This window comes from Ovis aries, chromosome 5 (assembly GCF_016772045.2).
Source record: "Ovis aries strain OAR_USU_Benz2616 breed Rambouillet chromosome 5, ARS-UI_Ramb_v3.0, whole genome shotgun sequence".
Classification (NCBI taxonomy): Eukaryota; Metazoa; Chordata; class Mammalia; order Artiodactyla; family Bovidae; genus Ovis; species Ovis aries.
In genome coordinates this window covers 66520220-66543258 of record NC_056058.1, presented here as the reverse complement: position 1 = coordinate 66543258, position 23039 = coordinate 66520220, and the positions used below count along the sequence as shown (strand labels likewise).

The 23039-nt window shown below is 44.7% G+C and overlaps 1 protein-coding gene across 2 annotated transcripts in view; it reads right to left on the bottom strand.

Moving 5' to 3' along the window:
* The window catches only part of CYFIP2 (cytoplasmic FMR1 interacting protein 2), a 135349-nt gene extending 115562 nt beyond the window's left edge, over window positions 1–19787 (bottom strand). Inside the window, exon 1 of one of the 2 annotated variants that reach the window (XM_042250680.2) lies at window positions 19517–19787. The gene's annotated coding sequence lies outside the window, so the exon portion shown is untranslated. The remainder of the gene's footprint in view (window positions 1–19516) is intronic. The other variant, XM_027970452.3, reaches the window with a different exon arrangement.
* Window positions 19788–23039: the final 3252 nt, after the last annotated feature.

The following is a 23039-nucleotide window of genomic DNA, read 5'->3' as shown; positions in this document are numbered from 1 at the left end:
TCCCATGGACGGAGGAGCCTGGTGGGCTGCAGTCCATGGGGTCGCAACTGAGCGATTTCACTTTCGCTTTTCACTTTCATGCATTGGAGAAGGAAATGGAAACCCACTCCAGTGTTCCTGTCTGGAGAATCCCAGGGATGGCGGAGCCTGGTGGGCTGCCATCTATGGGGTCGCACAGAGTTGGACACGACTGAAGCAACTTTGCAGCAGTAACAGTAGCAGCAAGAAAAGCCTAGATGGGTGGGATGGGGGGTTGTGAGAGGGAGGTTGAAGAGGGAGACGATACATGTAAATATATGGCTGATTCACTTCGTTGTACAGCAGAAACTAACACAACATTTGTAAAGCAACTATATCTCAATAAAAAAAAAAAAAGAGGCCTCAGTTCAGTTCAATTCAGCTGCTCAGTTGTGTCCAACTCTCTGTGACCCCAAAGAAAGGCCTGGAAGCAGCTATTTATCTATAACTGCCAAGGCTGTGTCAAAGGACCAACTTGAGGCAGCTTCCAGTGGCCAAAGAGGGGGCAATCTGAGGACCAATTTGCACAAGTCAATGGACTTGAAACAATACAAATAGATAAGAGTCCATAAGACTGTAAAGACACTTAATAAAAACTTGGTTTTATGCCTCTGTTACTGTTGGATGATGCCTGTGAATCAACTTTCATATTGAAAATCAGTGAATAAAAGGAAAGAGTTTTCAAACATTGAATCATTCTTTCCTGTACCAACTGCATCACTGGATCACTAAATTGTAGAAGAGATGGCTGCTTCTCTTTATAAAGGTATTTCTTTTTTCCCCAAAAAGATTCACAGAATTAAAATATCCCTAGTTTTCAACACCTAATGAACAAATGGACAGGGAGGCCTGGGGTGCTGCTGTTCATGGGGTCGCCAAGAGTCGGACACGACTGAGCAACTGAAGTGAACTGAATACACAAATGGACATAGGCTCTGACATCAACCACTGCTAACATCACTACATGAGGGACAGCCAGGCGCTCTGTGCCTTCTGATGAAGAAACACACTATCGCCTCACGAAGAGTGCTGAATCCAAAATACTTGAATCGAACCCAGCTTTGGATATCATCAGACAGGAACTACGGAGGACAGAACACGTTGAAACACCACAGTGATGCAATTAGTAAAATACAATCTATGAGAAAGTCTGCTGGACAAATAACTCAGTACCTTTAACAAATAAAAGTGCAAGGGGAAAAAAAGATGGAGGTGGAAGTTATAGATGATAAAAGACTTAGACTATCACGTGTGTTTACCTTATTTGGTTCTTATTTCAAACAAACCTTCATAAAGATGAAACTGTAACATAAATTCAAAAATGGGAAAATTTCTCTGGTAGTCACTGACTTGATTATTTGACAATATTAAGGAAATAGTGCTATTAATTATTTGATATGACAATAATATTGAAGCTATTTTTTAAGAGTCCTTGTCTTTGACAAGTACCTACTAAAATATGGATAAAAGGATACAGGGGTTTGCTTCCAAATAATACTAGATGGGGAAGGAGTGTAATAGATAAACACAGCTATGAGTTAACTGTCAATGCTGTGTGATGCTAACATAAAGGGATTTATGATAATTTTTCTATTCAATTTTAAATACACTAGAAAATTTCCATAAAAACTCCCAGCTCAGTGAATACACTCCCAGTTCTGATCTATCTTCCCTTACTGCATCTTCCCTAACTCCTACTTGCCATGAACTCTGCCTTCTCCTTCTTCCTATAAACTGGGTTTCTTCTAGGCTTTGAGATTCCAGAATACTCATTTACCAGAATTACCCTTAAGATTTCCCCCTTTAACACAGTAAAACGCCCATCCTTCCCTTGAAAGAGAATCAATAAGTGAACAGCCTTACTGAGCCAGTAAATTAGGAATCTTTATTTCCGTCATAAATTCAGCTTCTCTAATGGATTTCTCTGTTTGTTTGTAGATCATTCACTGCCTAAGGGAGAAGGAAATCAGATATTTCTAACCCAAGTGCTGGAGGTCACTGCCAACTCTACATCAATCAGAAAGAAAAAACATTGTGGAAATTTTAACTGAGGTATACATATAAGTACTTCTTTCCCAGCCCAAGTGTCCTGCCTTTTACGCAATCTTCCAAAGGAGAAGAATTCTTAATATTCAGTCCATGACCATGTGGCCATTTTGTCACTTTGGAAAAGAAATTAATAAAATTTTGAAAAATTAACACTGTTCTGGGAACAACTGCAATGTGGTGCATTCATGGCAGATTGAATTCAGTGTCTTCATAATAAACTTAAACTCAGCAGCCTGGTTTCACTGAGAAGTAATTACATTGGACTCCCAGGCAATCTGGTTCTGAGAAGGGTTACAGCCCTCCACCCCCGTGTTGCCAAAATGACTGATAGATTCTGAGCAAAAAGGGGCGCACCCCACAAATGCAGGATGGGCACCAAGAGAGCCTGGCTTTGGGACTACAGGTTGATACATGCTAAACAAAAGATCTGCATTGTCATTTTCTGTCTGACTTTCTAGAAGGAAAAGCAAAAAAGTCATAATTTTTAATGACCTGGAAAACTAGGCTAAGTATGGTGGGTAAGCTCAAGCTCTGGATTCAAAATCTGTCATCTGTCACTTCCTAGCTGCATAACCATTAAGTATGTTACATAACCTCTCCAAACCTCCCTTTCCTTATCTGAAAAAGGGTGATGATTAATAATATTCCTGGTCCTCAGTGACTTATTGTGAGCATTATATAACATCAGAGCACGTGGAATGCTCAGCCCAACAGCAGGCACACAGCAAGCACTGGAGAAATGTCAGTTAGTTGAATGGCCTCTTTTTAAGAGAGCTAATGGATGAATTAAGCATTGCAAAAACACTCCTACAAAAAAAGAAGGCATTATAATTATCATTAATTCTCAACTCTTTAGATCTTCCACGTTGATTTCGTCAGGCACAACTCCTCTGCAAGTTCCAGGGGACAAGTGTTATTTCTGCTGTTTTTCTAGGGAGGACACAATGTTGCTGAGAAGTAAAAACATTCATTCGTGGTCACATGGTCACTAGTGGCTGAGTCAGGGAAGAAACAGGATATCTTGAGACCATGCCCTTTCTTCTAGACCACTCCTACTTTTGAATTTTTTTTAAAACGTACTAAACACTTTATCGAAAAAGCAAGAAAGTTCCAGAAAAACATCTACTTCTGCCTTATTGACTATGCCAAAGCCTTTGACTGTGTGGATCACAATAAACTGTGGAAAATTCTGAAAGAGATGGGAATACCAGACCACCTGACCTGCCTCTTGAGAAACCTATATGCAGGTCAGGAAGCAACAGTTAGAACTGGACATGGAACAACAGACTGCTTCCAAATAGGAAAAGGAATACGGCAAGGCTGTATATTGTCACCCTTCTTCTTTAACTTCTATGCAGAGTACATCATGAGAAACGCTGGGCTGGAAGAAGCACAAGCTGGAATCAAAATTGCTGGGAGAAATATCAATTACCTCAGATATGCAGATGACACCACCCTTAAGGCAGAAAGTGAAGAGGAACTAAAGAGCCTCTTGATGAAAGTGAAAGTGGAGAGTGAAAAAGTTGGCTTAAAGCTCAACATTCAGAAAACGAAGATCATGGCATCTGGTCCCATCACTTCATGGGAAATAGATGAGGAAACAATGGAAACAGTGTCAGACTTTATTATTTTGGGCTCCAAAATCACTGCTGATGGTGATTGCAGCTATGAAATTAAAAGACACTTGCTCCTTGGAAGGAACATTATGACCAACCTAGATAGCATATTGAAAAGCAGAGACATTACTTTGCCAAGAAATGTCCGTCTAGTCAAGGCTATGGTTTCTCCAGTGGTCATGTATGGATGTGAGAGTTGGACTGTGAAGAAAGCTGAGCGCCGAAGAATTGATGCTCTGGAAGTGTGGTATTGGAGAAGACTCTTGAGAGTCCGTTGGACTGCAAGGAGATCCAACCAGTCCATTCTGAAGGAGATCAGTCCTGGGTGTTCACTGGAAGGACTGATGCTAAAGCTGAAACTCCAGTACTTTGGCCACCTCATGTGAAGAGTTGACTCATTGGAAAAGACTCTGATGCTGGGAGGGATTGGGGGCAGGAAGAGAAGGGGACGACAGAGGATGAGATGGCTGGATGGCATCACTGACTCGATGGATGTGAGTCTGAGTGAACTTCGGGAGTTGGTGATGGACAGGGAGGCCTGGTGCACTGCGGTTCATGGGGTCGCAAAGAGTCAGACACGATTGAGTGACTGAACTGAACTGAACTGAACTGAAGCACTTTATTATTATTTTTTTAATCTGACTGCCTTCTCCTTTTTCAAGAAGAACAAGGCTCTGCCAAACTAGAAAGATTAGGTAACTGTCACTTTTGGGTTTCATGACAGGCCAAGAAATATTTTCTCTATGTGTAAATCTCCCCAGCTAGAAAGCAACTAAAATAAACAAACTTTTTAAAAAAAGTTAAAAAATAAATCCACATGTATTATTTTTTCTGCAAACAAAAAATACATAAATAAACATATAAAAATAACTAAAAGTCAGGCTGAGACTGAGTAGCAATTGATTGCTCAAGGGAAAAAAATCAAAAGAAGTTAATTCTGAAGGTGACCTGCTTTTCCATCATGTGTATGAGGTAGTATGTCTGGAGATTGTGAGGGACACACGTTTGCTGTGACAGGACATGGCTCCACAGGTCACAGGGTTCTCCCAGCAGCTGATACCCACTCACACATTAAAGGCAGCTTCTTTTCAGGTGTGGGTGCCATGCAGGGACACATAACTTGGGCACATCTTACAGGACTTCCATAGGGTGTGCCCAGATGGACCAGGGAGCTGATTCTGAGTGGACTGGAAATGAAGAGTTTTACAGGAACAGTCCACTTATTGGTCAGATCTTGTGGCTCCAAACCCCACGATGTGACTCGGTGCTACCTTCAGAGCATGACTTGGACCAATCCACAACATGCAGCCACAGGTAAGGAGCCAGCCACACAGTGGAGGGGAGAGAGGGCAGACAGAGCTATACAGGGGGGACAGAGGAACCACACAGGCACAGCGGTCCTGGCCATGGAGTGTAAGGGGAAAAACTCCACACATTTCAGCAGCCTGCAAAAGTACCACCAATATCATGGCACCCAAGAGTACTCAACAAATACCTTACACACTGCCAGAATGAGCGTGGAGCTGGAAGAGACCTAAGGAAATGGTTACCTCCTTAAGAAGAATTTCTGACTCCCCGGCCACCCTACCTGAATCTACTCTCTCTCGTGGTCCTTACAGAACCCAGCGTGTTCCTTCTATATTTTTTAAAATTTAAAAAGATATTATTAAAAATCTATTTATTTGCCTGCACTGGGTCTTAGTTGTGCCATGCAGGGTCGTCAATCTTTGCTGCGGCATGCAGGTTCTTTACTCGTGGCATGTGGGATCTAGTTCCCTGACCAGGGATTGAACGTGGGCACTCTGTATTGGGAGCACATAGTCTTAGCCACTGGACCACCAGGGAAGTCCCAATGTGCTCCTTCTTTAACGCTCTATTTCACAACTTACCATGTGTTTTCTCCAGCCCTAAATGATACACTCCTTGAGGACAGGACCTGTGTCTCATGCCCACGAACTAGTACAGTGCCATGCACACAACTGCAGGTAGAAATCAAGATTTTTTTCAATGAATGGATGTCCCAAAACATCAACAGAGGCATTACGATGTCCAAGATACCAGGTTTTTAAAAGTGGGGCAGGTGACAAGGAATATAAGTAGTAAGAAAGCCCTTTGTATTTCAAAAAGAACTTCATTGAAATTATTCACATATTTAATACCTGAGCAAGTAAAGTGATAATTTGCAATATTCTGTGAACAGTTATCTATGAAATGAAATCTACTTCCTCTATTACCACAGGTTCTGATTTTATTTATCCTTCAAGATCTCTCACCTCTATGACATGATTGCTTTTCCCCTGGGACTCCCAAAGCTTATCAGCACAAAGTTGGGGAGGATATGAAATCAGAAGGAACCCTCATGCAAAGCTGGTAGGAATATAAAATAGTGCAGCCACCTTGGAATACAGTTTGGCAGTTCCTGGAATTTTAAAATACAGAGTGACCGTATGACCCAGTCCTAGGTATATTAGTAGTACCTACCTCTCTTCCCACACTTTCTGCCTCAGAAGGTTTCCGAGTACTAGTACTTCCTCTTCCCATGCCAGGGCAAATGTTGCTCATTGACTACAGCTTTATTTCTCAGTGAGTTCACAGGAAGCCTCCATATACTTCTCATGAAAGACAAACCTCCAAGTGACAACTAGCGCTCAATCTGAGTTTGTCTGTTAAGTAAAACATGTGTGCCCTCCACCCCAGAGCAAAATGACGCTTACATGTTCAAGCTCCCTGCGGCCAGAGACGACTTCTCACATATCACTGAAAATCTCAGAGACCTTAGCAGGATGGCAACAGGATAGGAGGCATGGAGGACATACTGGATGAAAGAAGGCGTGAACACGCATGAATTCCCCAACAACACAGGAGGAATGTGATGTCTTTATTTCTAGCTTTCCCATCCCTTCTCCTTCGCTATTAATAACATAATTTACATCTACATGGAATATGCAATCATATCCTATTTACTTAGCAGTTTTTTTCTAAAAAGGCTTTTTGTTTCAATTTCATAAATATATTTTAGAAGGAAACTTTACATCATGATCACTGATAGAGAACTAGTATCACCTGCCATAAACAGAGGGAGGGGACATATGTATACCTATGGCTGATTCATGTTGATGTATTGCATAAAACAATACAATACTGTAAAGCAATTATCCTCCAATTAAAAATAAATAAATTTTAAAACAAACAAAAATAAAATAGAAAATAAAGAACACTGAAAACAAACACAGGTCTGAGTATCACATGAAAATCATCTCATCCCCACCATTGATATACCCATTTGAATGCAGAGTTCCAAAATATAGCTAGGAGAGATAAGCACACCTTCCTCAGTGATCAGTGCAAAGAAATAGAGGAAAACAAAAGAATGGGAAGGACTAGAGGTCTCTTCAAGAATATTAGAGATACCAAGGGGATATTTCATGCAAAGATGGGCACAATAAAGGACAGAAATGGTATGGACCTAACAGAGCAGAAGATATTAAGAAGAGGTGGCAAGAATACACAGAAGAACTATATAAAAAAGATCTTCATGACCTAGATAATCATAATGGTGTGATCACTCACTTAGAACCAGACATCCTGAAATGCAAAGTCAAGTGGGCCTTAGGAAGCATCACTATGAACAAAGCTAGTGGAGGCAATGGAATTTCAGTTGAGCTATTTCAAATCCTGAAAGATGATGCTGTGAAAGTGCTGCACTCCACATACCAGCAAATTTGGAAAACTCAGCAGTGGCCACAGGACTGGAAAAGTTTTCATTTCAGTTTTCATTCCAATCCCAAAGAAAGGCAATGCCAAAGAATGCTCAAACTACTGCACAATTGCACTCATATGGACAGAGGAGCCTGGTGCACTGCAGTCCATCGGGTTGCTAAGAGTCAGACACAACTGAGTGACTTCACTTTCACTTTTCACTTTCATGCACTGGGAGAAGGAAATGGCAACCCACTCCAGTGTTCTTGCCTGGAGAATCCCAGGGACAGGGGAGCCTGGTGGGCTGCCGTCTATGGGGTCGCACAGGGTCGGACACGACTGAAGTGACTTAGCAGCAGCAGCAGCACACGCTAGTATGGAGAAGGCAATGGCACCCCACTCCAGTACTCTTGCCTGGAAAATCCCATGGACGGAGGAGCCTGGAAGGCTGCAGTCCATGGGGTCGCTGAGAGTCTGACAAGGTTGAGTGACTTCACTTTCACCTTTCACTTTCATGCATTGGAGAAGGAAATGGCAACCAACTCCAGTATTCTTGCCTGGAGAATCCCAGGGATGGGGGACCCTGGTGGGCTGCCGTCTATGTGGTCACACAGAGTTGGACACGACTGAAGTGACTTAGCAGCAGCAGCACACGCTAGTAAAGTAATGCTCAAAATTCTCCAAGCCAGGCTTCAACAGTATGTGAACTGTGAACTTCCAGATGTTCAAGCTGGATTTAGAAAAGGCAGAGGAACCAGAGATCAGATGGCCAACATCCGCTGGATCATCGAAAAAGCAAAAGAGTTCCAGAAAAAACAACTATTTCTGCTTTACTGACTATGCCAAAGCCTTTGACTGTGTGGATCATAACAAACTCTGGAAAATTCTTAACGAGATGGGAATACCAGACCACCTGACCTCCATCCTGAAAACTCTGTATGTAGGTCAAGAAGCAACAGTTAGATCTGGACATGGAACAACAGACTGGTTCCAGACTGGGAAAGGAGTATATCAAGGCTGTATATTGTCACCCTGCTTATTTAACTTACATGCAGAGTACATAATGTGAAATGTTGGGCTGGATGAAGCACAAGCTGGAATCAAAATTGTTGGGAGAAATATCAATAACCTCAGATATGCAGATAACACCACCTTTATGGCAGAAAGTGAAGAACTAAAGAGCCTCTTGATCAAAGTGGAAGAGGACAGTGAAAAAGTTGGCTTAAAATTCAACATTCAGAAAACTAAGGTCATGGTATCCGGTCCCATCACTTCATGGCAAATAGATGGGGAAACAATGGAAACAGTGACAGACTTTATTTTTGGGGGCTCCAAAATCACTGCAAATGGTTATTGCAGCCATGAAATTAAAAGACGCTTGCTTCTTGGAAGAAAAGTTATGACCAACCTAGACAGCATATTTAAAAGCAGAGACATTCCCGACAAAGGTCCATGTATTGAAAGCTATGGTTTTTCCAGTAGTCCTGTATGGATGTGAGAGTGGGACTACAAAGAAAGCTGAGTGCCAGAGAATTGATGCTTTTGAACTGTGGTGTTGGAGAAGAGTCTTGTGAGTCCCTTGGACTGCAAGGAGATCCAACTAGTCCATCCTAAAGGAAATCAGTCCTGAATATTCATTGGAAGGACTGATGCTGAAGCTGAAACTTCAATACTTTGGCCACCTGATGCTAAGAACCGACTCATTGGAAAAGACCCTGATGCTGGGAAAGATTGAAGGTGGGAGGAGAAGGGGACGACAGAGGATGAGGTGGTTGGATGGCATCATGGACTCGATGGACATGAGTTTGAGTTTGAGTTGGTGATGGACAGGGAGGCCTGGCGTGCTGCAGTCCATGGGGTAGCAAAGAGTCAGACAAGACTGAGTGACAAACTGAACTGAACCCCCGTTGATATGATCACTAGAGGTGGTTTAGTGTGGTGGTGACCCAGAGTCCTGACTCTACCACTCCCTGACTGTGTGGCCTTAGGAAAATGGCATAATGGTTCTGAGCCTCACTTGCCTCATTTTTGACATGACGAATAATATGAGTAGTTCCTACTTCATATACTTTGAAAACTAAATAAGTTAATCCACGTGAACAGCTCAGTAGGTAGAAAGTGTACCATAAAAGTTAGTCCCTCAACAAAACGAAATCTAGCAACATATAAAAAGGGTTATACACCAAGACCAAATGAAATTTACGGCAGAATCTAAGATTGGTTTGCCATTAACATCCGGAAATCAATGAATGTGATAAGCCATCTCAATGGAATAAAGGATAAATCCCACAGGATCATCTCAACACATGCAGAAAAAGCATTTCACAAAATTCACACTGCTTCATGGTAAAAACACTGAACCAACTACAAACAGAAGAGAAATTTTTCAGCCTAAGAAAGGGAAGCTACAGAAACACCCACAGCCAACATCAGACTCAATGATGAAAGACTAAATGCTTTCTCCCTAGGATTAGGAAGAAGGCAGAGATTTGCTTTCTCCATGTCTATTCAACATTGTGCTGGAGGTTCTAGCCTGGATATTAGAACCATTAAGAAAGACAATGAAATAAGTGATACCCACATTAGAAAGGAAGACATAAAACCATCTCTATGACATGATTGTGTATGCAGAAAATCCTTTAAAAGCCCACTAGGAAATTATTAGAATGAATAAACATGTCCAGCAAGATTGCAGGATCTGAGATTAACATATGGAAATCAATTGTATCTCTCTATATTAGCAATGCTCAATGTAAAAATGAAATTAGGAAAACAGCTCTATTTACAATAGTATCAAAAGTAATAAGACATTTAGGAATACATCGAGTAAAAAGAATGATAAAATCTATGCTCTGAAAACTATAAAACACTGTAGGAAAAACTAAAGAAAAGTCACATAAATGAGGGGCTTCCCAGGTGGCACAGTGGTAAAGAATCTGCCTGCCAGTGCAGAAGATGCAAGAGACATCGGTTCAATCCCTGGTTTGGGAAGATCCCTGGAGTAGGAAAATGGCAGCCCACTCCAGTATTGGTGCCTGGGGAATGCCATGGACAGAGGAGCCTGGAGGGCTACAGTCCATGGGGTCATGAAGGGTCAGACACGACTGAGCACAAGGCACGTGCACACACACATGAGATGCATTTTCATAGGCTGCAAGACTTATTGTTAAAATGGCAATACTTCCCAAATGGGTGCAGATCTAACACAATCTCTACCCAAATCCCAGCTGGCTGCTGTGCAAAAATTGACAAGCTGTTCCTAAAATTCACATGGAAATTCAAGGGACTGTTTAGAATAGCCAAAAAAATCTCAAAAGAGAACAGAATTGGAGGATATACGCTTCTTGATTTAAAAACTTACTACAAAGCTACAGTAATCAAACAATGTAGAATAAGGACAGACATATAGATCAATGGAAAGAACTGAAAATCCAAAGATAAAGTATCACATTTATATTCAGTTGATTTTTGACAAGGCAATGCAATGGGGAAAAAATTTTCTTTTCAGCAAATGGTTCTGGTATGGCTGGACACCATATTCAAAAGAATGAAGTTTAACCTCTGTCTCACACCATATAACAGATTAACTCAAAATGGATCAAAGACATGAACGTGACAGCTAAAACTTTTACAGAAAAAAAGAAATAAGCCTTTGGAACCATGAAATATGTAATGACATCAAAAGCATAAGCAATGAAATAGAAAATAGGTAAAACTATGCATCATTGAAATTAAATTAAAACTTGTACTTCAGAGGACATTATCACATTATCAAGAAAGTGAAAAGACAATCCACAAAATGGCAGAAAATATTTGGAAATCATATCTCTGCTAGGCATGTAGAATATATAAAGAACTCTTAAAATTCAATAAATAAAAAGACAATCCAATTTTTAAATGGGCAAAAGATCTGAAAAGATCTTTTCTCCAAAGAAGATATACAAATGGGCAATAATCACATAAAAAGATAATTATTATTGTTAGTCATCAGGGATATGCAAATCAAAATCACAATGAGATATCACTTCATATCCATTAGAATAGCTATAATGAAAAAGACTGTAAGTACAAGTGTTGGTGAAGGTGTGAGATTGGAGCCCCCAATCATTGCTGGTAGGAATGTAAAAGAGTGCAGCCCCTTTGGAAAACTGCGAGGCAGTTCCTCACAGTTTAGAACTCAGAGTTACCACAAGACCCAGCAGCTGCACTTCTAGGTATATTCCTAAGAGAAATGGAAATATATATTCACAAAAAAACTTGTACATGAATGTTCATAGTAGCATTATTCATAATAGCCTAAAAGTGGAGACAACTCAAATGTCCATCAAATGATGAATGAATAAATAAAATATGGAACATTCATACTATGGAATATTATTCAGCCACAAAAAGTAATGAATGATGGATACATGCTACATCATAGATGAACTTTGAAAATATTATACTGAAAGAAGCGCAATATGCTTTTTAAAGGAAATATCCAGAATAGGTAAATCTACAGAGAAATAAGGTAGATTAGCAATTGCCTAGATTTGGGGTAGATACTGGGGAAAATAGGTGGCATTGCTAAAGGGTATGATGTTTCTTTCTGGGGTGATGAAAATGTTATAAAAATTCATCCTGATGATGGTTGCACAACTTTGTGAATTTACTAAAACCACTGAACTGTATGCTCTAAATGAGTGAATTGTATAGTATGTGAACCATAACTCAATAAAGCTGTTACCAAAAAATGTTAGAATTTGTATGACCACTTTTGGAGACCTTAGGGTATATATAATATAAGCAGGAGTGGGACAAAGAGAGCTGGAGCAGGAGCTTGGGGTGTCTGGAGAGTATGCTGACCTTACATGCATGAATGAAAATGAACAGGAGAGAAAAGGACAGCAAGAGACACAGCCACACCGCCCCAGAGGGAGCCCCTAGACTGCAGGGTGAGTGGAATACCATGAGGCAGGGCCCAAACCAGGCCCTCCGCTGCCTGTTTCTATGGCCAGGGCCTGGGACTGTCCTGCCCAGAAGGAGAGACTCCTCAGACACAAAAGTCTCTGCGTGAGGTGACAGGCTTTGAGATTTAGAATGAGGACAAGCTGGGTCTCCAGTCTCCTACCAGAGCTCCTAGAAAGAGCTCTCTCTTTCTACTATGAGGACACTGAGGTCAAGAGATGAGAGGACTTGGGCAGGGTCCCTTGTGTTAGGGGTTGAGCTGGGCTAACATTGTGTTAGGGGTTGAGCTGGGCTAATGTTGCAACTTTCTGGGAGACTGAGCGGAACCTGATGTGACAGTGCTATAAATGAAAAAAAAGGAATATTAGACAGAAGGCAGGAAGGGAGGGAGAGAACCAGGGAGGAAGAATTCTAATTCTGCAATAAAAGAAAACTCTATGTAAGAAAGGAAATACAATCAAAGGACATACCTTGGCTCTCCAGGGGTCATTATTTACTAGCCTTCATAATGCAGATGCTTTAAACATAATTTAGGTTAATACAGAGCTGTTACTATATTGTAAGATGTGGGCAGGAGAGGGAAGAGGATGGTGTCAGAAAGTGAACTCTTCATCCATCACAGCAGGAAGTGAAGAGACGGTGCATAGCACAGATAAATCAAGAAACGGCAGCACAAGCATATCATCTAGAGATCTGGAGGCAAGTACTGGAAGAAACGGTGAGTTAAAGGCAGCAGCCTCTAGGGGAGGTGGGCACAGGATGCTTGTTTTTCACTGTGAGTCTTTCAATACTATTTGATTCTTTCAAGCATGTCTATGTATGGCTTTGATCAAAATTTAAAAATTTATTTAAAAGACAACAACCCAAGGCTTCCTTGCTGGCAGTCAGTCAGCTGGTCCAGTCCACAGTGCTGTCTCAGGCAGCCTCTGCTAAGCAAGTCTCTCCCTGTGGACTTCGGGGCTCAGAAGCCCCATCCCCTGCAGCTTCTCTCACACAGGGCACCTGAGCTCAGAGCAGAGAAGTCCAGGTCAGCCTCGACTTGGGTCTCTGGAGAAGGCCTACCCCCTTCTCTGTTTATAGCAAAGGAAAACATGCCGGTGCGGCTACAGGGCTTGTATTTGCCGTTTCACTCAGTTTCTTCCTGTGTTGCCAGGGGTGAGAAGGCCTTTTTGTTGACAACCCACCCAGGCAGATCTCACCCTCTTGGGAGGGGCGGTCTTGCCACCAAAAACAGCTTGCTGATTTGCTCCTGCTGGGACAGGACACCATGGTGGGGGTGGGGGTGGGGCACCAGTGTGACTTGTATCTGAGGAGAGGGGAGCTGCCTCACAGAGGCACCTGCTAAAACTCAGAAAGGGAAGCCACCACATCTGCTGCGGAAACAAAGAGTGAGACTTTTGTTCAGTCACCAGCTTGGAGCACAGAAACCTCAGTTTCGTGGATGTGAAGCTGCAGCTTGAATGCGGCCCAGCCTGAAGACTGACATTGACCCCTGAACCTTTGCCTCACTCTGAAAGGGCAATTTCCCTGCCTGTAAAATGGCACGATGGCAAAACCTCTGTTGTGAAGGTTATTGTGGCAACTTGTCCTAATAACAGTTTAAGAAATGAGGCTGGCAAACAAGGTGCTTTTTATGATATGTAAGGGAGGGGTCAAAGTCCTCCCATGGAATCATTGCTTAAATGTTCATCTTTTTTCTTGAGTGGAAGAAAATCGTGCTAGAGCTGGGAGGGGGACGGGCTGCTGGGTGTGACGTACTGTATGTTGACGCTGTTCATCAAATGCACTGAGGAAAAAATGAAAGCAAACCCCAAAACAATTAGATAGGAATCACTGAACTTGAACGTCTCTCAGGGTCATTCCAACTCAAAAGCAAACGACCGTGACTATAAATAGGACACTCCATCCAAAGGGACTCCTTCAAGACCATGCTTCCCAACACGGCCTATCCTCTTGTGGCCTGAGTATGTAGGGTGCCATAAACCGGCCCGTGGACATTCTTGCCTCGTGCCTTTGTCAAGCTCTCTCCACTCCCTAGTGAACTGTCTTCTCTCCTCATATCCTACCCTTGATCAGTGTCAAGACCCAATTCAAGAAAGGCTCCTCCATGAAGGTCTGATCAACTGAACCACCACAAGCTTCACTTCTTGGATTCCCATAGCACTCACAGTCTGAAGTCCATAATTTCCTATTGCATTATAAACTGCTTTATATTTTACTAATTCTTTGAATCACCAAAAATGACAAGACAAGGATTAACTGTCATCTTTTGCAGGGGCTGACCCTTAGCAACTAGCACAGAGCTGGGCACATCCTAGGTATTACTTGCTTAACTAACACTTCATGAACAATTTGCTGAATGCAAGAACCAATGGTCAACAATCAAGTCTTCTTTAAAAAAACAAAAAGAAACCCACAGAATTTTAAACATCATGGTCCCCTAAGGCACCATATCTAAGTCAGTCTTATTGTAATAAGAATGTAAGGGGATATATTTAGAAGTTTCTTCTGTCATTGTTTCCACCTCAAAAAAATAAAAAGCAGAACTTCATTTCTCTTTCCCCTATGAACGTATAGCATACTTGGAGGTTGATGGCTGACCCTGAGTTTTGGATTCTTATCTCATCATTCATACCTTGCATGAATTGGTCTTAAAGCATCACAACTGAAAAACACAAACAGAATATCATTCTCAGGTATCCCTTCACTTAACACTGAGCTACTGAGTGTCTGCTATGAGGGTCAGCCCTGAAGAGTCTCTTTGATCTCAACTGGGCCTTTGGTAAAGTTAGACAATGCTCTCATTCATTCCCATCTGATTTCTTATTCCACCCACAAAGGCAGCTGTTCCAAACCTCCGGACACCTCCCTCACTCTCCTTACCAGTCCACCACCTTTACTTGCTGCAGAGGACCTCATCTCCTGCATTATTTAGAAGGCAGAGACCACACACCATGGACACACTAAATATCTCCCTATTCCATAGAGATAAATGCCCGATAACCACTGCTCTACAATGGCCTAAGGATGACGCAAACATGAAATCAAAAGACCTATTGATGAAGTCATCATTGAGTCTTTCTTGGGCAGCTCTCCAGGTCATGTTTACTTTCTCCTTTCCTTATACTGTTTCTGAGTTGCCGCAAGTCTATCAAAATGCCACTTAGCCAGAACGATCCCTGCAAGAAATTCTGCCTGAACCCAAGCTCTGCCTTTACAAAACACTTTCTTTCAAGAATTGGCACCCACATTGTTTTCACCTCTGCTGCCAGGGTGCAAGAAGTATGACCTGATTGGTGGTCCTCTGAGGCACATCGCACACAGTCCTCAGCATAGTGGCCAGGGTGCGGTAGCCGGTACTCAACCTCTTTGTATCCTGGGAGGCATCCCGCACCCACTGACCACATTCTGAAGTGTCTTTGTACAGACAAGGCATTCCAGAGGCCTTGATAGAATCCGTGAATCACAAAGTGCCTTTCAGTTTCCCCTTCCGTTGGCCCAGGGGTACAGAGAGACCACAGATTCATCTTCTTCAATTGATACACAATATATAATTAATAAATTGTCCCTTTAGGAATGGAGGGCAGCCATCTAAAGGGGCCACACACTCAGGAACCTCCTTCTCTCCTCTGTTTCCGGGGCCTTTTCTTCTTCTCAGACTGGGGTTTACAGACATTATCTCATCCGTGGGCTCCTGTGGCAACAGGTAGGTAACGAGCTGGGCAGGCTGCTTTCAGTTCCCCAGTTTTCAAAGTCAGAGAGGTAGTGGCTGATTGAAAGGCAAACAGCAAGGCAGGGATAATCCTGTGTCTGAAGACCACGGTATACTGCTCTCTCTCTGCCTGCATGCCCTTAACAGTTTTGGTGGGGTTGCAAAATGCTGAATGTACACAGAGGAAGAGGTCCTTCCTGATCTATGTGTTGAAATGTGAGAACTACCTCCGGGTGTCTTCTCAGTAAATTCCTTCCCTCTTCTCTCTGCCTACTCCAGCTACATCTACCTTCAGCGCCCTACTCAGGAGCATGTCCCAGCTGAAGCCCTTACTGACACCCCTGCTTATCAGGCTTTACTTTGGCTACCTTTTGCAGCTCAACCTGGGACTGGGTTTCATGGTCACAGAGACCAACTCCCCTGGGAAAAGCAAAATCCAGGAAGGTTCTGGAGGTACAAGGGTTGATAAGAACTCTGTGTGGATGACACTTCCTTCTCCCAAACTGGGACTCCTCTTAGCACGTCAAGGAACTCCTGTCGCTCCTCATCCTCCCCGCAGTGAAGACTTAACTGGCCAACTCACAGAAGGGCTGTTCTTGGACATGGCTACCAGCAATGAAGTGTCAGCTGAGTGACCAGGGTGGAACTTTCCTGGTGGGAGGCCCTCTAAGGCCATGGAATTCTTTAGCAGAATCAACCATGACAACAATAAAAAAATTTGTCACCTTAAATTGACACACTATATAATGTAGCATGAGTCACATTCTTAATGATTATGTCATTAATACAACAATAGACGCACACATAAAATAGTATTTACTGCATGTTAGATAGTTTACATAGCATTTTCATGCAGCCCTTGTCTAATGAGAGCATCCAATGAAGTACCAGCTCTTTGCCCACCACAGCTGGCACACTGTGTCACTGCCGGGGGCGGCAGCATCCTCCACCCTCTTGCCCCACCTCTACTACTAATGCAGGGTCCATCCTCTAGACCCTAGACTCAGCTTTGCTCCTTAGAACAATAAGACCAAAGGCCTTTTACAAAAGCTCCAATGAGATGACTGATGTCTGGTTTCGTCAACTACAAGTGAATAATTAATACTTGCCAGTAAAGAAATAGACTCATTGTTATGGTAGCCACATGGAGGCTATAAAAGGCCATTTTGTGCAGCCCTTGGTGGAACCCTGGGGCCAACAACAGCCAAAAGAAACCTCTTTGAGAGGGTAGGCTGATCCTCAAACGTGGAGGCTGGAGGAGCTCAGTACTGTTTTCCAGGAATGCTGTTCCCAATGTTAATTAGCTTGTTGCTTATTCATCATCTAATTCAGCTTTCTGGTCAATGACAGCTGCCGAGGCCCACTGAATGCCCAAGAGGGCGTAATATATCAGAGGGGACATGCACTATCCCCTCAAGACCTTTTTCCACTTTTTAAATTTTCTTGTCTACTGTCTTCTGTGGGCCAGCCTCTGATTTGATTGGAGTAAAACTCTCTGATCCTGGTGGATTTTACACCTTCCTCCTGGCCTAATGTGTAAAATGACTTTTTCCCTTTCCATTTCCAGCAGGGACTGAACAAAGTAGGCTTGGGTGCTTACGGAACCAGTCAGAACTGGCCAGAAAATATAATAAAGCAGCTTAGTGAGCAGAGCTCTAATGCCCCCAGCCAGAGGCTCATTCTGCAGAACTAGCCAGAGGAACTGGCTTTGTGAGCAGTAACACACTCTCCTTGTGGCCTTGGAGCTGCCCTGGCAGATGGCAGCCAATGCCAACAAGTAACTCTCTATGGGAAAGTCTCACCTCCTCCAAGTGGTCACTGGGCTCAATAATACCCTCCACTGACAGTAACCCTGACCAGTTATACACAAATACACACACACACAACTCTTATGGTATTTTTGTCCTCAGGGCCAAAATTGCCCTTGCAGCAAGCAAACAGAGCTGACAGCTGCTAGCTGTTGTCATTTCAGCAAGCTGTTCCCCCAAACTGCTACCCAGTCCCCCACCCCACCTCCAGCCCACTGCCTGAAATTCCACCACTAGAGATATCAAATATTATTTACTTAAAGCTTTATTTTCCATTAAAATACCTCCAAGTCTCTGTTTCCTTTCTGGTCAAATGACTTCTGAAGCACCTGCTCTGTGTCTAATGGGAGATTCTTGTGTATTTAGCTCTTGAGGATTAATGTGTTCACTGGCTCCTTTCTTGAAAACAATTCTTGACACTGGCAATTAGCCAGTGGGGATGGTGGATCTTCAGGGCAGTATCTGGAACTGGAGGTGGGCAGTCTTAGGGGTCTGATGGTGAAGGAAACAACTTTTAGGTCCTTCACCATCTTGCCAGCAAGATAAACTGAGATGTTTCACTCTCCAGCATTTGTGATCTCCACCGCTGCCAGCACGGCTTGCAACAGGGCCTGTGCCCAGGAGTAAGGTAAGACACCCCCTGCGCTGGGGACACAGGCAGAAGGTGGAAAGGGGGAGTGTGGGAACCAGCACTCTCCTGATTTTCTCCACAAGCCCTTAGGACTGCCCCAGGCTCCCCAGGCTCCCGGTCAAGCCGTGAAGGCACAAGCGAGCGGGCAGGAAAAGATCCTTGGCCTCTTCTTGGCCTGTCTGTAAGGGCCTATCAACCCTTGGCCAGTCTTTCTGATGTGCTGCGGAAACCAGGCAGGCAGAGGTCAAAGTCAAATTCGCTGGGCTGGGGAGGGCACCTGGGCAGTCCTAGGGTCCTGCTCTGCCAGGTTCTCCATACAGAGAACCATACTCCTGTCGGACCATGCTTCCCACCCCCACCCCCACTGCACACGAAGAGCACGCCCTTCTCTTCCTTTTCATACCGTGTACCCTTGGAGGGGGAGGGCTGTCCTGAAAAGCAGATGCCACTACAGACAGGTAGGCATCTTCCCGAGTCTTAAGAGCTCAGGAAAACCCAACCTTTACCCCAGGAGTCAGCCCACTTCCCCGCTTCCCCCACCTCCTCTCCCGTCCCCAGACAGCCGGGAGGGAGAGCGATGCTAGGCCGGAAGGCTTCAAACCGGGTCAGGCGTGTCTCCTCTCTCATTAAAGCCCACACCCCTAAACATCGCCTCTTCGTCCCTCGCCCCACCCATCTCACGTTCACTGCAGGGCGCTGTGAGCCCAGGGAGGCTGCCAGGCGGGCCCAGGCGGCCCTCGCTGGCCCTGGAGGAGGTGATGGTGGCCGCGGCCGCCGAGGCGGTGGCCGGCGCTCTGCAGTACCTGGGTGCGGGGAGACCACCGCCGCCGCCAGGTTCGCGGCCGCTGCAGGTGTCACCGGTGCTTGGGATGAGCGCCGCGTCCTCCCGGGCCGGTGGCTCCGGCCCAGGCCGCGCACCTGCTGCTGCTGCCACCACCGCCGCACCCCAGCTCCGCTGTGCATTGGCGCCTCCCCGTAGGGGGTACGCAGCGCGGGGCCCAGGGTGGGCAGGAGGGGGTAGGGGACTGTTCCAGACCTGAGGCCCAGCCTTCGGAGGGTTTCAGGGTTCCCAGGCCGCGCTAGTCCAGCCGCCGAGCCAAGCACCCTCGCGGGGCTCGGAGAAGGAGTGCAGACCCCTCGCGCATCCTTACGGCCGCGTCGTCATGCCCAGCAGCATCCCGATCCCCACGCCGGCTCCGAGGCCTGCGAGCCTGGGTCTTACCTGTGTCTGCGGCAGGTCTAGGCGAGCGGCTGGGCTACCGCGGGGCCCCGCGCCGGGGCGCAGGATGCTCTGCCCGGCTCCGCTTGGCGGCCGCCGCGCTGGGCCCCGCCCTCGGCCCCGCCCCTCCACCCGCCGCGGCCCCGCCTCTGTTCCCGAGATCCCGCCCCTTCGCCGCCGCGGCTGTCACACAAAGAGCCGAAAATGGCTGCGGCCCGGGGCTCCCGGTGCGCCCGTTAGGGCGGCCCGCGCATCCTGGCCTGCACCTCGGACTGCACCCGCAAGGAGAGCCAGCAGCGCCGCTTAGGGTGGACTTGTTCCCCAAGAGCTCCCAGGCCTGGGAGCCACACCTGCCGCTGTGGGAGGACTGAAGCTTTGGGCTCCTTTGGTATCTCATAGACCTCGCATTATTTCCAAGTGCTCATTTATCTGCCTAATATTTATCGAGCACCTGTTTCTCTCCAAGTACCGTGCCAGGAGCAGAGTAGGCACTGGGGTACGAAAGACAGGCTCCCTGTCCTTTTGGAGCTTATCATGGGAGAGACCAGATGAATTTACCTCGCAAATGTCCAGTTTCAACTGAGAGACACTCTGTGAAGAAAAAGAACAGGGTGAAGGGGCAGAAAATAAATCTGAGAGTTGGGGAGAAGGGCCTTCCACCAACAGAATCTTATCCCCAATACTGCTCCTCTTGTTCAGAAATACATTCTCACCCTCCCTTTCACTTCCTTGGGGGCAAAGCCCCGAAGCTACCGTCTCTTAAGCAGGGACCTCCCTCAACTTCATTCAGTTCAGTTCAGTTCCTTAATCATGTCCGACTCTTTGTGGCCCCATGGACTGCAACACTTGAGGTTTCCCTGTCCATGAGCTCCTGGAGCTTATGCAAACTCATGTCCTTCAAGTCAGGGATGCCATCCAACCATTTCATCCACTGTCGTCCCCTTTTTCTCTTACCTTCAATGAGTCAGTTCTTCACATTAGGTGGCCAAAGTATTGGAGTTTCAGCTTTAGCATCAATCCTTCCAATGAATATTCAGGACTGATTTCCTTTAGGACGGACTGGTTGGATCTCCTTGCAGTCCAAGGAACTCTCAAGAGTCTTCTCCAACACCACAGTTCAAAAGCATCAATTATTTGGCACTCAGCTTTGTTTATAGCCCAACTCACATCCATACATGACTACTGGAAAAACCATAGCTTTGACTAGACAGACCTTTGGTGACAAAGTAATGTCTCTGCTTTGTAATATGCTGTCTAGGTTGGAGAAGGCAATGGCACCCCACTCCAGTACTCTTGCCTGGCAAATCCCATGGATGGAGGAGCCTGGTGGGCTGCCGTCCATGGGGTCGCTAAGAGTCGGACACAACTGAACAACTTCACTTTCACATTTCACTTTCATGCATTGGAGAAGGAAATGGCAACCCACTCCAGTGTTCTTGCCTGGAGAATCCCTGGGGCGTGGACCCTGATGGGCTGCTGTCTCTGGGGTCGCACAGAGTCGGACATAACTGAAGCGACTTAGCAGCAGCAGCAGCAGGTTGGTCATAGCTTTTCTTCCGAGGAGCAAGCGTCTTTTAATTACACAGCTGCAATCACCATTTGCAGTGATTTGGAGCCCCCCAAGATAAAGTCTGTCACTGTTCCCATTGTTTCCCCATCTATTTGCCATGAAGTGATGGGACCAGATGCCATGATCTTAGTTTTCTGAATGTTGAGTTTTAAGCCAACTTTTTCACTCTCCTCTTTCACTTTCCTCAAGAGGCTCTTTAATTCATTCAGGAAGAATTAATTGCCCAATGGACAAAAAGGCGGGTACATGGTAACAGGAAGTATTTTCTGGCAACACCTGGGAAAGAATTGAGAGGACAGGCACCTTTCTCTTCACGACTTACCTCATTTAGCGCTCTCCGCAGGAACAGGTCTCTTTAAGCTGCCTGGTGGGCCCTCAAGCCAGGGGAAGTCAGGCAGCACCGAATTCCATCCTTGGGATCCCTGAACAAGTTGCTTCACCACTCTGTGCCTGAGATGCCACCCTCAGGCATCTCAGTGTGGGGAGATGCATTGCTTTTCCTACTTTACAAGGTAAATAATTTGAAACACTTGAGACATTTTAAAGTTAAGGGGTAAAGTTTTGCTACAGGGGAACCTTTCTGAAACATTTCTGAAGGGCTCACAAATTTGTAGTTAATCACTCAGCTATTCCTATCAGGGCTATTTATAGAGGAGCCCCATTACTCAACACTCAGCAAAGAACTTGTGAACGTCTTTGCCCTCACTGATCTCACATCATTTCCCTAGCACACACATTCATAATCCTTTGTGGTTTGATGTTACATCACTCATTCTAATTTAGATCGCTATTTCAGAAAGGATGACATATATATATATATATGTATGTCATATATATTAATATATATACATTCTCACTGGTGCCATGTGAGAAAGCTGTGGGGGTGTTTGTGGAGGATGGCTTTGAAAACCAGAAGTGAAGTTTCCTTCTTTTCTTTTTTTTTAATTTTTAATTTTCTACTGTGATCCTTGGGATTTGGGGTGTCAGTGATGACAACTATGTAACAGTGAGGGACTGGATTTTCATTCTAAATGGCATATTATTTTAGATGCTGTAAATTTCTGGAAAACTTATTTCTCCCTATGGTCCCTTCCCTGTCTTTTCACCTTGCAGGAACATGTTGCTTAAAAACAAACAAAAAAAAAGATGATTATGTCTATATTTGGTTAGATCTTGGGCAAAAATAATTCCCGGAGCCCTGAATTCTGTTTGCTTATAAGGGGAAGCAACATGGTCTTATTGAAACCGCTGCTTTGGAAATACAGAAGCTTGCCTTTTGGTCCTGATTTTGCAACTAATTTACCTGAGATAAGTCATTTGCCTATTTCCTCATCTGTTCAATGAAGTAGGTTAGATGTACTCCAAGGTCCCGCTGCATGTGGGATTCTGAGTGAGTTAAAACAAAGGACATGCCCAGGCCAGGCTTAAAGTACACTAGCTCTCACTGCTCTCAGGATGGAGCCAGAACTCCTTCCCAGGGCCCACAAGTATCTGCATGATCCGTCTCCATACCTCTCCAGCCTCTTCTGCTGTGAAAAAGCTTGCTGTGCTTCAGCTAAGAGGAATCTTTACACTTTCCAAACTTGATGTAGTCTCTCTTGCATTTAGGCTTTGCGCAGGCTGGGCTTTTTTGCTTGGCATGATCTCTCTATTTGCTGCGCTTTCTACACTTTCCCCCACAATGCTGGCTAACTTCCAGTCATCCTTCTGATATCTGCTCAGCTGTCACTTCCTCCACGACCCCTCCCTGTTTGAATTGGGTTAGGGTCA